Genomic DNA, 14,476 nt, shown 5'->3' on the forward strand with positions numbered 1-14,476 from the left:
AATTGCAGCATGTAAGTTTACTGGACAGGAATGCCAGCGATTGGCTGAATTACCTCTGATGTCACAATACTATTTAATGATGTGAGGTTCTGAACTGGCCCTGAGAAGTTATAAATCACCACTGTTAATTATTAAGCAAAAAGTTCTGCCGCTTTTTTTTCCCCAAAAAAAACATGCCTATTCCCAGAGTTTCCACTGAATTCTAGTTATAGGGAAATATTATTGAAGAATTAGTAAGAAGTGTTAGTATGAAGGGCCCAAAAGACCATGAGGCTCAAAAGAGTAATTTCTTAAAATTAAAATTGAGCCCTTTAAGAAAAGTTTAACAAACTAATTAGCACAATTACTTAATAATAATAAGAAAATGAATAGTTGCTTATCAATTACATGCTGCAAATTTGAGGAAGATTCTTCCTACAACACAGAAGGTTCTGTCCCAGCTTTAAGTAAAAAACTGAACCCAACCTTAACTATAGAACTGATTACAAGCACATTCATAATTTAAAAATGGTCAAAACCAAGCTTCAGCCTTTTGAACATACTGACAGCATACACATAGTATTCACTCTTAAAGTTAACAAAAAACCCAGACCCTACCTCAGGCTTCATCACACTTCCTGCGGTCTGATACAAAGCAGCTGCAGGGAAAGCTCACAGTGTAAACAGAGGGCACTGGGGTATAGGAGCCTGTAAAACATGGCTGCAGAAAACTGAAGCTAGATGGTTTATTTTTTTTAAAAAAAGCCTTTACAGGCATAGTTTACACAATGTGTTGGATCCAAGACAGCAGCCCAAGTGGTTGAAGATCACTTGCCTATGATTGATTCCTATCTTTTAAGGAGACAAAGTAAGGGAGTAAAAAGAAATCCTTACAAGATACCAAAATCCTTAAACCTGACTGGTAATTGCTCCTGCCCTGTGTATAACTTTCTGAAAATATTATACCCCCGTTAAAACCCTCTGAAAGTGTGGAGTTTGTAACAGAAATAGAGACTAAATTACAGCAGCAACAATGCAGATAGAAGACAGTACCAGCTCAGCAAGGCCACCCCAAACTTGAACGTGTTAACTTGTAAATAAACCGAGAACATCATCTTAAAACTTTTTCAGGCAGGTAAGGGCCAATGGGATTCTATATTCAAGAGTGAATGCAAAAGATTCTGAGGCATCCAGATGACAACTTGACATGGAGAAAGTGCAAACAGTGTTAAGAAAAGCAACTATATAAAAGAAAAATGTCCCAAAAACCAAGCAAAGCTCTGGCAAAAGATTAATATATTTGAACTGTTAATAGGATCGTGCTCTTTTTTTCTATAAAAGTTTCTGTTTGTGTGAAAAGAAACTTCCTCTCCAATTCTTTGCAGAAAACAAATAGAACAAAATTGTGTATATATATTAAGAATTGCTCATTGTTACAAATTCTAATAAGTAATTCAAATTAAGTCTAATGCAAAGAAAAAGTGACATTACAGTAGGTATTTTTTAAGAACTCTTAAAGTTTGTTTTATCTTTAAAAAAATGTCAGTTCTGGTCTTCCCATTTTTTGTTTCAAAGAATTGAATAACTCCTTGTACAAAAAGCTGTCTCAGCCCTTAATTGAAAAGACAGTGGTGTTGATTTTTAAGTAGGGGTTTTCTTATCTTGAAATTTTGGTCTCACAAGGGGAGTGTGAATTGCAAGGAAGAAAGGGTTATACATATAAACTGCCTCCACTGCGGTGGAATAAACAGCTGTGAATCATGAGTAATGTCCAGACCCATGCCCATGTAAGAAACAGCTTCTTCTCCAAAAGTTTTATGTTAAATAGATGTTAACAAAAACCAGTGAGTTTAGAGTGTCTTAAATTTATTTAATCCTCAATCAGGTTTTACTTTTATTGGTACACACATTGCCATAATCCTACCAGGTGTCAAGAGTTGTCTACAGATTCTTCTGGAGTAGACAAGATTCAAATTTTTAATATAAAAATCCTAAGCAGAAAAAATTATTAAAAACAATGCCTGTCATCTTTATTCATTATAAGGCAACAAACATTTATCTCCCTTAGCAGATAACTTTTGAACTATAACTAATCATCAGCCATAGGAGTCATTATTGAACTGGCAGGAACAGCTTTATAGTTAGTCACCTAGCATATGAATTCAGCACGTCCATATTGCAATTTGGTGATTTGAAAATATTTCACCTTTTTTATACTACCACTCCATAAACTTCACCTGCCTAAAGCTTCGGAGACCTGAAATCCATGCTGGTTAATATTTTAGACTGAGTAAAAGTCTGCATTCGCAATAGGAAAAGTTGAATTGATGTTCATGTCAGGGTTTCCCTAACCATCCCACCTACGTTAGAACAAAACCTTTTCAAATGGAAAATGCCATTATGTAAGTGATATCGTACAAGTCCCATCTGTTTGAAAAGGGTACCCTAACAGGGTTTCCTGTTATTGTTTAAAGGTTTCCCCTTAAGACAAATGTAGTTACTGTTACCATACACCTACACACTGTGAAGCACTACCATAAAGACAGTTTAAGAAAAATAATTGGGGTTTCCAATAGTCTCAATAACAACATGAAAAATAGGTTAATTTTTGTGATCTGAGTTATCAGAATAATTACTGACATGAAAAGGATTTATAAGAAATGCCAATAAGGATCTTCACGGTCTCGTTGGTTTTATATTTTGATGGAAAGTGTAGAGAGTCATAACAGAAAACTTAATGCAATAACTGGTTTCCAAAATGAGATATTTTTTGGAAAAAAAAACAGTACTCTGAATTCCTTCCAGCCCAATAGTCTTTAAATTTAGTGTGGATTTGTGGGTGGATGCCTAGTTCTCTTCTTTCACAAACAAGAACATCCTTCGCCTCCCTTAATTTATGTTAATATGACATGACTGCCTGAAAAGATTTGGAAAATGTTATAATTCTAGTTATTTATTATAATTCAGTTGACATGGGCCTACTCCTTCCCATACTACTAGAAAAACCCAAAGTGAAAAGACCAACCTTAATATATATAGACCATAAGAAAAAATATTTTCAGTTTATATAACTGATATTGAAAGACTATTGATGATCCTTATTTGCACTCCTAGCACTCTTTTTAAAAAGGCATTCCTAGTTACTTAATAGATGTATATGAAGAAAACCTCTGCATTCTGCCTTCAATTTCTAACTGGCAGTTTTTACAGGATGTAAAGTTTTGGTTACTATTGATCAAGTCTCCATTAGAATCAGTAACCTGATGGTGAAAGGCATCTTCCTGACTGTAGAGCAGTCTCCAGAATCATCCAGTTCCTAGCCATACATATACAATTATGTATTTAGAACATCTACCTAAGCTTCACTTTCAAGCAAATTCAGAGTTTGAGGTCAAAAGGGACCTTTAGATCATCTGATTTGATGATCTGTACATAACACAGGCCATTAAATTTTACCTACATACCTCTATATTGAGTCCAAGAATGTGTGTTTGACTGAAGCATAAATTCCAGAAAAGGCATCCAGTCATGATCTGGAATTAGAGAGATAGAAAATCCACCACTTCCTTTGGTAATTTGTTGCAAGGGTTAATCAACCTTGCAGTTAAAAAATTGTGCCTAGTTTCTAACTTGATTTTGTCAGGCTTCACTTCCAGCCTTTGGTTCTTGCTATCCTGTTCTGTGCTAAATCAAAGAGTTCATTAAATCCCAGTATTGCCACCCAACAAGGTATTCATACTCTAAGCAAATCACCTCTTAATATTCTTTCTGATCACTGTGAGGGATTTTCTCCAGCCCCCGAATCATTTTCATTGCTCTCTTCTGCGCCCTCTCCATTTTTTCAACATCCTTTTTTAAACATTGATATCAGAACTGAACACCGTATGCTAGGATCAGTCTCACCAATGCTGTATACAAATACAAAATGAACTCCTTACTCCTACTCACCACTCCCTTGTTTATACATCCAAGGATCACATTAGCTCTTTTTGCCACATGAACACACTGGGAGTTCAAGGTCAGTTGCCTATCCACTATGACCCCTAAATCCTTCCCACAGTTATTGCTTGTGATATAGAGGCCCATTGACGTCAACTGGCAAAGGGTTCACTATTCTGTAACAGTAACTCCTGACAAGCCTGACAAACTCACTACATTCAACACATCTTTTATGTTCGTGATCCTCATAATTGTTGCAACATGTATGTACTGTATGTACTGATGATATTTAAGGAGTTGTGTATATATTTGGATAATATGTTTTAAAGTCTGAATCAAAGAAGGGTTGTCAAGAAAGTTTTGACCAGACAAAGAATATATATTCACCTGTCTGCCTTGGTTCATGAGAAAAATGGCACTGTAAGCAAACACAGTGGAAGGCCATTTGCACACAGCATCACCATGAGGATGTGAAGGCAACATGGAACTAGCATACCAGGGAATAAACCACATGGGAAGTCATGACTCTGGGGGACAAAACTATGAACACTGGGGATATAAGAAGTAGGCAAAACAACCTCTCTTTATCCTTCATTGAAGAAGCAAAAAAGACAGCCCCTTTTGCCTTAGTGAAAGGGGGATCCCAGACATGGTGGGAGAAACTACTGTAGATGAGGGTTTAGCCTGTTAAAGTAACTTTGAATTCTAAGAAGAGGGTTATACTTTTGTTTTATGTGTTTCTTTTTTTAGCCTTATTCACCATCCCTATTACCTTAGCCTTGGATATAAAAAAAACAAACCAAAAAACCCCTCAACTTTTCATTATAAACAATCTCATTGCTGTGATGTTATATTGGAGTTGATCTTCAGTTAAAGCAAACAAGCAGGTGTGTGCACTGGTCCTTTGGGGACAGCTTACATGGTAATTTTTGAGAGTGTCCGGTGACAGGAGCTGGACACTGCAGGTGAATGTTTTTAGGGCTCTGGGATTGGGAGGCATTTGTTGTTAGCCTGCAAGGCAAAGTAAGGGTTAGCAAAGACCTGAGGAGATTGGCTGAGTGGCTAACAGACTGCTGGTATCAGGGCATTGGCACTCAGTTAAGCACAAGCAAATCTTCCTCTCGCTGGAGGCCGGGGTGATTCTCAGTCCTGGGCACCCTGAAAAAGTGTCCCAAATTGTCCAGGATACAAGTTTCCCATTCTATAGATATGGCCTGAATTGCTTGATCCTGGATATCAAACTCTGATTTGGCTGTATTCTAAGGGTATGGCTACACTTGCGAGTTGCAGCGCTGGCGGAGGCTTTCCAGCGCTGCAATTAGTAAGTGTCCACACCTGCAGGGCACATCCAGCGCTGCAACTCCCTGGCTGCAGCGCTGGCCATACACCTGGCTCAGCATGGGGAATAAAGATTGCAGCGCTGGTGCTGCAACGCTGGTCATCAAGTGTGGCCACACACCAGCGCTGTTATTGGCCTCCAAGGTATTAGCAGATATCCCAGAATGCTTTTATAAATTACTCTCTTTGTTTTGTTATGCAGCCTCTCTTTGTTTTGTTGTTAACTCGGAGCTCCGTAGCTGCTTATCTACAAACACAGCTCCTGTTTGCTGTGATCAATCTGTGAACAATCAAATGACATAATGAGGCAGGCAGGGAGTGAGTGTTTGCTTGACGGAAACGGGGCAGAGGGGAGAGAGGGAGTCCGTTGGCTGCAGGCTGTTTGCAGTTAAGAGTTAAGGGTAAGGGATCCGGAACATGTTCTGATTTTTCAAGGCAGGAAGGTAACACACAGTGTTGGCTCCAAAAATCCACTCTCTCTCTCTCGCCCGCTCCCTGTCACACTACGCCCCACCCCACCCCCCTCTTTTGAAAAGCACGTTGCTGCCACTTGAACGCTGGGATAGCTGCCCATAATGCATCACTCCCAACAGCGCTGCAAATGCTGCAAATGTGGCCACACACCAGCGCTGGTAGCTGTGAGTGTGGCCACACACCAGCGCTGGCCCTGCACAGCTGGACGACCAGCGCTGCAACTACCAGCGCTGCAGATTTGTAAGTGTAGCCATACCCTAAGGCATTTTGTTTGAATGGGCTCAGGTTACCAGGCAATCCAACTTGCTCTGTATGACTGCATTGTCCTCATCGTTATTTACCACTCTGTCAATCTGCAAATTTTCTCAGCAGTGATTTTATATTTCCTTCAAGATTATTGATGAAAAGACAGAAAAGCATTAGGCCTAGTACTGATCTCTGTGGAACCCCTCTGAAAACACCCGGTATTTTTAATATGATAATTCATTAAAGGGCAATATTTTACATGACTTTCTGTGGAGGATCTTGAGTCCAATAAGACATCAGTTACTTCCACTTCTCCGTGAAACACATTCATGACAAAAACAATGATAAGTCCTTGTGGCACCTTATAGACTAAAACATTTATTTGGGCATATGCTTTTGTGGGCTAAAATCCACTTCATCAGATGCATGGAGTGAAAGATACAGTAAACAGAATATATATTCTAGCACATGAAAAGATGGGAGTTGCCTTACCAAGTGGGGGGGTCAGTGCTAATGAGCCAATTCAATTAAGGTGGAAGTGGCCTATTCTCAACAGTTGACAAGAAGGGGTGAATATCAAGGGAGGGAAAATTACTTATGTAGTGCTAACGAGGCCAATGCAATCAAGGTGGCCCATTTCCAGCAGTTGACAAGAAGGTGTGAGTATCAGCAGAGGGAAACTTACTTTTTGTAGCAACCCATCCACTCCCAGTCTTTATTCAGGCCTAATTTGATGGTGTCCAGTTTGAAAATTACTTCCAGGTCTGCAGTTTCACATAAGAGTCTGTTTTTGAAGGTTTTTTTTGTTGAAGAATTGCCACTTTTAAGTCTGTTATTGAGTGTCCAGGGAGACTGAAGTGTTCTCCTACTGCTTTTTGAATGCTACAATTCTTGATGTCTGATTTGTGCCCATTAATTCTTTTGCATAGAGACTGTCTGGTTTGGCCAATGTACATGGCAGAGGGGCACTGCTGGCAGATGATGGCATATATCACATTGGTAGATGTGCAGGTGAACGAATCCCTTATGGTATGGCTGATGTGGTTAGGTCCTATGATGGTGACATTCATAACATAACTTCTTCCTAATTCAGTTGCAACTGCATTATCTAACTTTAGAGTATTTGTCATTTAAAATGCACAGAGCAAACACTGACGTGAACTATAAAGCACTTGGCCAAGCTGGGAAATTCCATTTGTTTAATTTAGCTAGACACACTCCAGGCAGGATGCATTTTATTTACAAAAACTTGGCTTCTTGGCAAATAGTTACAGCTACTGTACTTGTATGTTCAGAGACAAACAGGATCATAGATGCTGGAACTGGGGTGCTGCCACACCCCCTGAACTGAAGTAGTAATAACAACCCAAATACATGGTTTCCACCTTCAGCATCCCCATAGCACCAATGAACAAGATTGTAAAAATCAAGTGCAACAGAAGTTTTTTTTTTTTCCTCAGATAGGATTTTTGCTTGAACAGTAGAATGTACAGCAAGCACATCAAAACAAAAAGTCTGAGCTAGTTAGAGGCCTGAACATTTATATTTTACATTTAAGCAGAACCAATAATGCTTTAAAAAGAAACCTAACTGGCTGGATAGTGATTTTCATTCAAGTATAGGTAAAACTCTCTTAATTTAAAACAGAGGAAGCTCAGCCAGCATTGTCACAGTCTAGAAAATTGCCACTACCTTTCAGCATTTGTAGATTACTTACCACATAACAACTGAGAGTTAATGCAACAAAGCAGAATTCCACATTCTCAGTAGTCTTCTTCTGGGACAAATTGTGTCTTATTGTAGACCTCAGCATTTGATTTATTTTCTTAAGTCAATACAATCTTTCAATATCCTGATTTGTTTTGATTCTAGTAATTTATTCAATTAGAGGAAACTAGGTTATTAATTACATGGATATGCCCAGCTAGGAAAAATGGACGTTCTGCTGATGTGCATCTCTTTCTCTAGACAATAAGCACATTAAACAAGCAATGAAATGTTCAGAGATTTCACTAAACCATTATAGGAGGCACAGGTAGTGACACCTATAGTTAAGGTTATCCGACACACTTCATTTTAAGAGATCATTTTCAGTTGCTTATAACTTCATAGAAAGGAAGGAAACAGCTGTAGCAATAAGTGATCATTTAATCAAAGATTTATACAGCGAAGGGGTCAATTTAAGGTTGCACAGGCAACCTTAATTTTCTTATTTCCTAACTTTTGAGTGTTTCTTTGTAAAATTGATGTTCTTTTAATGAAGTTTGTGCATGTAACTACATATATGTGTATTCATGTGTGTATTTAGGTAGCAGAAGACATTTTTCGTTGCTTCATTTCCACATGTGGCTCATCAAGCAGGGACTATAGAGGTGACTTCCTCACAGTTAGTAACAGACTCCCCATCAAAAAGTAAGGGAGTAAAATAATGCCTAACTCTGAACCTATCCCTTAAATCAGGCTTTGTACCAGATGACTGGTGGATAGCTAATGAAACACCAATTTATTAAAAAGGCTCCAGAGGCAATCCTGGCAATTTCGGGTTGGTAAGCCTAACTTCAGTACCAGACAAATTGGTTGACACTATGATAAAGAATTATCAGACACATAGATGAACACGATACATTGGGGAAGAGTCAACATGACTTTTGTAAAAAGAAATCATGCCTTACTAATCTATTAGAATTCTTTGAGGGTGTCAAAGATGTGGACAAGTGTAGTCCCGTGGATACAGTTTACTTGAACTTTCAGAAAACCTTTGACAAGGTCCCCCCACCAAAGGCTCATGCAAAGTAAGCAGTCACTGCATCAGAGGCATGGTCCTCTCCTGGATCAGTAACAGGTTACAAGATAGGAAACAAAGGGGAAAAATAAATAGTCAGTTTTCACAATGGAAAGCGGTAAATAGTAGGGTCACCCAAGGAGCTGGACTGCGACCAGTACTGTTCAACATGTTCATAAATGATTTGCAAAAACCTACCCAAAACAAGACACTCCACATGCTTCTCCCTCTGGGGAGAAGAGAAGAGAGCAAACACCACATGACCGATGAGTTGTCACATTGTTCAATGCGCTACTGGAAGGTATTCAGATGTGTGAAGCATGAACACCTATATAAAACAGAATAGGATCCAAGTAGCTACCATCCTGATCTTCTAGCAACAAATGTATTTGTTGAACCACTTCAAGATTACAGGATTTGTTGGGACTGCAGAAGGGTTGGTATACTCTTGATAATTCTTGTTCCTTCTGATACGGATTATGGCCTCTAACCAAATTAGATAATTTAGAGCCTGAAGAAACTTTTTTTCTTTTGTGGATTTTTTTTTTTGAGGTTTGATATAATTATCCCAGGGCAAAGGAAGAAGAAGAATTGTACTAAATAAACTTTTTTAAGGATTGACAATACCCAATTCGTCCTTCGTTATTTTGGCCCATGCTGTTTATGTTTTCGGAGTTTCACTCTGGAGAAGTGAGGGAGATTAGAATTATCTGAAGCACTCTTTCCTGGGCTGCCTCCCCTAAGAGGATCTGGAAGATTCCCCTGGTTGATGAAAGGGCTGATCCTGAAATTAAAATCCAACTTGTCTGTGCTTAACAGAAAACTTGGTTATGGAGAATGAGGCTCTATGATGTCTAGAGCTAAAAGACCTTGATCTCCTATGCCGTGTTGAAAGAAGAAGTGCTCCAGAGGAAGTGACCTGTGGATGAAACATAGGAACTTGACTAGTGGATCAGATCAGTGGTCCATCTACTCCTCTAATCTGACACTGGCCAATACCAAATGCTTCAGACGAAGGTACATGAAACCCTGAAGTAGGCAGCTTTGTGATAACTTTCCCCCAGAATAGTTTCCTCATAGGCTCCATTAGGGAGAGGTCATCTTAAGCCCTGAAGCAAAATTACAGGAATGTAATTTTATAAATAGACCCAATACCTAGAAAAGCAGAAATAAAAGGTATGGCAAATTATTACTGAAAGACTTGAAATATGAACCAAATACTAAAAGCAGAAAAACAACTACATAAAAGCATTGTAAAGATCAGATAGATACCTAAAAGTTAAATAAGTGATAAAGTACATCACGTATCTTTAGTACTGAAGCTATTGGTGAGTTTTACTATTCGTGTGATTTCTGGTGAAACAAAAGATCTGCTAAAACTCCTGAGGGACTCATTTGTTTATTTACTACAATAATGCTGATATTCATGTCATCCATATAACGTAACTAATCCCGTCATTCTCGTATTTTCCTTTAAAGCAGTATTCACTCTGTCACTGAACAATCCGGATCCACAAAAAAGGACTGCCATCAGCTGTGTGTCAAATAACTCACCCACCCAGTGACAAAACCACAAAGTCTTCCTAGTGAAGATGAAGGATCTGATAGTACTTTGATATGTTTTTTTTTTTAAAAGAATACTGAAGGGCCATTAGAGGACATAATTACTCAAAAGCCCAAAGCCTCTCTCGTCATCTTTTAATGCTTGATAGTCAATTTAGCTAAGCCCAAAGAGTCAATGGCTCACAATGTTAATGTGCTGGAAAGAAGACAACCAGTAATGTGATAGAAGAGTAGCAATTATTTTTACTTTCTGGAATCTACCATGAAAGGCACAGAGAGTAGGAGTAACAAGAAACAGAGAGTAGGAGTAACAAGAACTAGCATCTTCATTTTGCTCTGTTTCATTTAGTTTTAAGGGCCTCACACACTTGTTTAAGTAAAAATTCCCATTCCTCTGGGCTATCTTACTGAATGCTGTGGTGGATCTAATTCTTGGGTCCTCCAGATTAGCGCTAGTACAAAAATGAGGAGGGATAGCTCAGTGGTTTGAGCATTGGCCTGCTAAACCCAGGGTTGTGAGTTCAATCCTTGAGGGGGCCACTAAGGGATCTGGGGCAAAAATCTGTCTCGGGATTAGTCCTGCTTTGAGCAGGGGGTTGAACTAGATGACCTCCTGAGGTCTCTTCCAATCCTGATATTCTATGAAAAGGTGGCAAAATAGACCTGCAAACCAGGGGATGAAGTGAAAAATAAAAGCTTTGATCTCTCACTGCTGGATTTAATTTTTCTTAGGCTTCTTATAAGACAGAACTAGCAAGGGCAGGCACATAGGAATTGTCCTTCCAAGACAGCAAGGCCTTGTTGGGACTACTGACTGGCTTAAGTCTCAAGTGTTAAGATTTAATCACCGATAGTGCTGAAAAGTTCCTTTCCTGTGGGAGCCACAGCAGGATGGGGTGTGGAGCTATATTAGCAGACACTGCTGGTGTGACCTTTCAAGAGCTGTTGGAAGCTGCCATCTAAGGCAGCAAAACCACAGTTTGTATAGAGTAGTAGATAGCAAAGAGTCACTGCAGGCGTAGTCTAACAGGTCATTCGTGCCTTTCTGTAGCTTTTGCTGCTAACACTGAGGGAAAAAAAGGAAGCCAAATGGAGAAATCCAGGACGGGGACGGTGCTCTGCTTTAAGGGCAAACAAAGAACCTGTATTCCTATAGTCCAGGGGTTGGCAACCTTTCAGAAGTGGTGTGCCGAGTCTTCATTTATTCACTTTAATTTAAGGTTTCGTGTGTCAGTAACACATTTTAATGGTTTTTAGAAGGTCTCCCTCTATAAGTCTATACATTATATAACTAAACTAGTGTTGTATTGTAAAATAAGCAAGGTTTTCAAAATGTTTAAGAAGCTTCATTTAAAATTAAATTAAAATGTTGATCTTACGCTGCCGGCCCGCTGCTGGTCTGGGGTTCTGTTCACCTAGGCCGGCAGCGGGCTGAGTGGGGCCTGCGGCCGGGACCCCAGTTGGCAAGGGGCTGGCAGCCAGAACTCTAGACCAGCAACAGGCTGTGCGGGGCTGGCAACCAGGACCCCAGACCGGCAGTGGGCTGAGCGGCTCAGACCACTGCCGCTCAGGGGTTCCATCCAACGGCTCCTGCCAGCCGGGATGCTGGCTGCCAGACCCGCTCAGCCCGCTGCCCGTCTGGGGTCCCAGCCCTGCCCACATACAGTGAGTACCTACCTTCTCCCTGGTTCTGGCCCATTCTCCTCTCTCTGCACTGAGCTGAGGGTGGGAGTGCACTGAGCACAGGGCTGGGGATGAAGGGTCTGGCCAGGAGCTAGAATGAGGGAGGGGGCTCAGGGTTGGGGCGGGAGGTTTGGGTGTGGGGCACTTACCTGGGCAACTCCCATTTGGTGCGAGGGGTGCAGGTGGGAATGTGGTGGGAAGAGGTGCAGGAGCTCCCATCTGGTGCTCAGGTTGGGGGTGGCTGGGGATGTGGCGGTGCAGGAGTCAAGATGTGGGGGGGTGCATGGGGTGTGGGGGCTGGGTTTGTGGGGGTGCAAGAGTCAGGGCAGAGGGCTGGGGGCATGTGAGGGTGCAGTGTCAGGGCAGGCGGTGGGGGCTGGGAATGTGGGGGTGCAAGAGTCAGGGCTTCGGTCGTGGGGGTGAAGGTGTCAAGCAGAGGGCTGGGTGTGTATGAGGCGGGTACAGGGCTCAGGGCAGGGACCTGGGGGGGCGTGCAGGGCCCAGGGCCCAGAGCACGGGCCTTGGGGGGGGGGGGCTGCGGGGCTCAGGGCAGAGGGCTGGGTGTGGCGGGGGGGGTCGGGGGGGGGATATGCCCCTATTCCACCACCACCCCCTTCCCCAAGGCTCTGCCCCCGCTTCTTCTCTGACTCCACCAGGAACAGCGAGCACGCTGACTCTGCTTCTTCCCGACCTCCTCCCTCGCAAGGGCCATCAACTGATTGGCAGGGAGGGAGGGAGAGGCGGCGGAAGAGGGGCAGGAACCCAGCACACTACGGGAAGAGGCAGGGGAGCCGGCTTCTGCTCCCTGCCCCTTGCCCCTGTGGGGGCGGGGGGGGGGGGAGTAGAGGGCAGAGAAGAGCGGGCCGGGCCGGGCCGGGCCAGATGGATTTTTAATGGCATGCTGTTGCTTTCTGGGACTCCGGCATTAAAAATTGGTTCACGTGCCGTCTTTGGTATGTGTGCCGTAGGTTGCCGACCCCTGCTATAGTCTGTCTCATCAGTACCACTCTACTACCAGTTCAGATTGGTGTGGTCAGGACATGGAATAACTCCCCAAAGTGGCTGCACAGTCATCTCCCTCCCAGAATCTAGTGAAGCGTAAGAATCAAAGTTATCAGGAAACAATAGTATTTTATGCAGTATTACAGTAAAATTTAAACAAAAATTACGTTGTAATAAACCACAAAGTAAAATTAACATATCACTGTTTAAACTGTTTTTCTGATTTAAAGTTATCATCAGTAGCTTCAGTACTAAATAGATGTTATATGCTTTTACTCATTTACTTGTAGATATTTATCTAACCTTTAAAATGGTTTTATGTAGTTGTTTATCTGCCTTTAGTTTTTTGCTCATATTTTAAGTCTTTCAGTAATTATTTGCTATACCTTTTATTTCTACTTTTCTAAGTAATGTGTCTATTTATAGAATTAAATTCCTATAATTTTATACATAAAGGCCAACATCATTACTCTCCTACAAAAACAAAGTAGATACATAATGCAGATATCACTCTATCTGTGAAGAAATATCAAATGAAAAAAAAAGTATAAATAAACAAGATGGAGGAACACAAATAAAACCTTCTATAAAGCAGGGCCGCCCAGAGGGGGGGGCAAAGGGGGCAATTTGCCCCGGGCCCCGGGCTCCGCAGGGGCCCCCAAGAGAACAGCTGAGGCTCCCGCCTCTGCCCCTCTCCTGGAGCCTTAGCACATCAAGCGGCGTCTCTCAGCCGGGGCCCCTGAGCCCCGCCCCGCGTGGGGAGGGGGCGGGGCTGGGAGCTCCGGCCTGAGCTCTGCTCCCTCCGCTGGGCCCGGAGCTCCCAGCCCCGCCCCCTCCCCACGCGGCTCTGAGCGGGACGGAGCTCAGGCCCCGCCGGAGACACGCTGCGGCTGCGCGTGAGGAGGGAGCCGGGGGTAAGAGGCTGGGGCCGGGGGTGGCTAAAGGGCAGGGAGTCCTGGAGACAGTCAGGGCAGAGGTTGGGGGAGGGGGCAGGGAATGGGGGGTTTGGATTGTGGGTGTTCGGGGTGGATAGGGTCAGGGCCGCCCAGAGGGGGCGGGGCAAGAGGGCGCTCCCGGTCTTCGCCGGCGGGGTGGTCCTTCTGCTCCGGGGCGGAAGGACCCCCCCCCCACTGGCGAATTACCGCCGAAGCGGGACCCGACACCGAAATGCAGCCCGGTCTTCGGCAGTAATTCGGCGGCGGGGGGGCCCTTCCGTTCCGGGACCCGCCGCGAAGTGCCCCGAACCAGCGGCGGGGTCCCCCGCCGCCGAATTACCGCCGAAGACCGGGCTGCACGTCGGCGGCGGGTCCCGTTTCGGCGGTAATTCGGTGGCGGGGGGCTCCCGCCGCGGGTCTTCGGGGCACTTCGGCGGCGGGTCCCGGAACGGAAGGGCCCCCCGCCGCCGAAGACCCCGGGCCCCCGGAATCCTCTGGGCGGCCCTGCTATAAAGAAAGGAAATATTACTAAAAC

The 14,476-nt window shown here is 43.0% G+C and overlaps 1 protein-coding gene across 3 annotated transcripts in view; it reads right to left on the reverse strand.

Annotated features, from left to right (window-relative positions):
* LCLAT1 (lysocardiolipin acyltransferase 1) overlaps positions 1-14,476 on the reverse strand; it is a 206,861-nt gene that overhangs the window by 150,625 nt on the left and 41,760 nt on the right. Inside the window, exon 1 of one of the 3 annotated variants that reach the window (XM_039530336.1) lies at positions 3,444-3,488. The exons of the other annotated variants lie outside the window; for them this stretch is intronic. The gene's annotated coding sequence lies outside the window, so the exon portion shown is untranslated. Of the gene's footprint in view, positions 1-3,443; positions 3,489-14,476 lie in introns of those variants that run through there. 3 annotated transcript variants of the gene reach the window in all.

This window comes from Mauremys reevesii, linkage group 3 (genome assembly GCF_016161935.1).
Source record: "Mauremys reevesii isolate NIE-2019 linkage group 3, ASM1616193v1, whole genome shotgun sequence".
NCBI lineage: Eukaryota > Metazoa > Chordata > Testudines > Geoemydidae > Mauremys > Mauremys reevesii.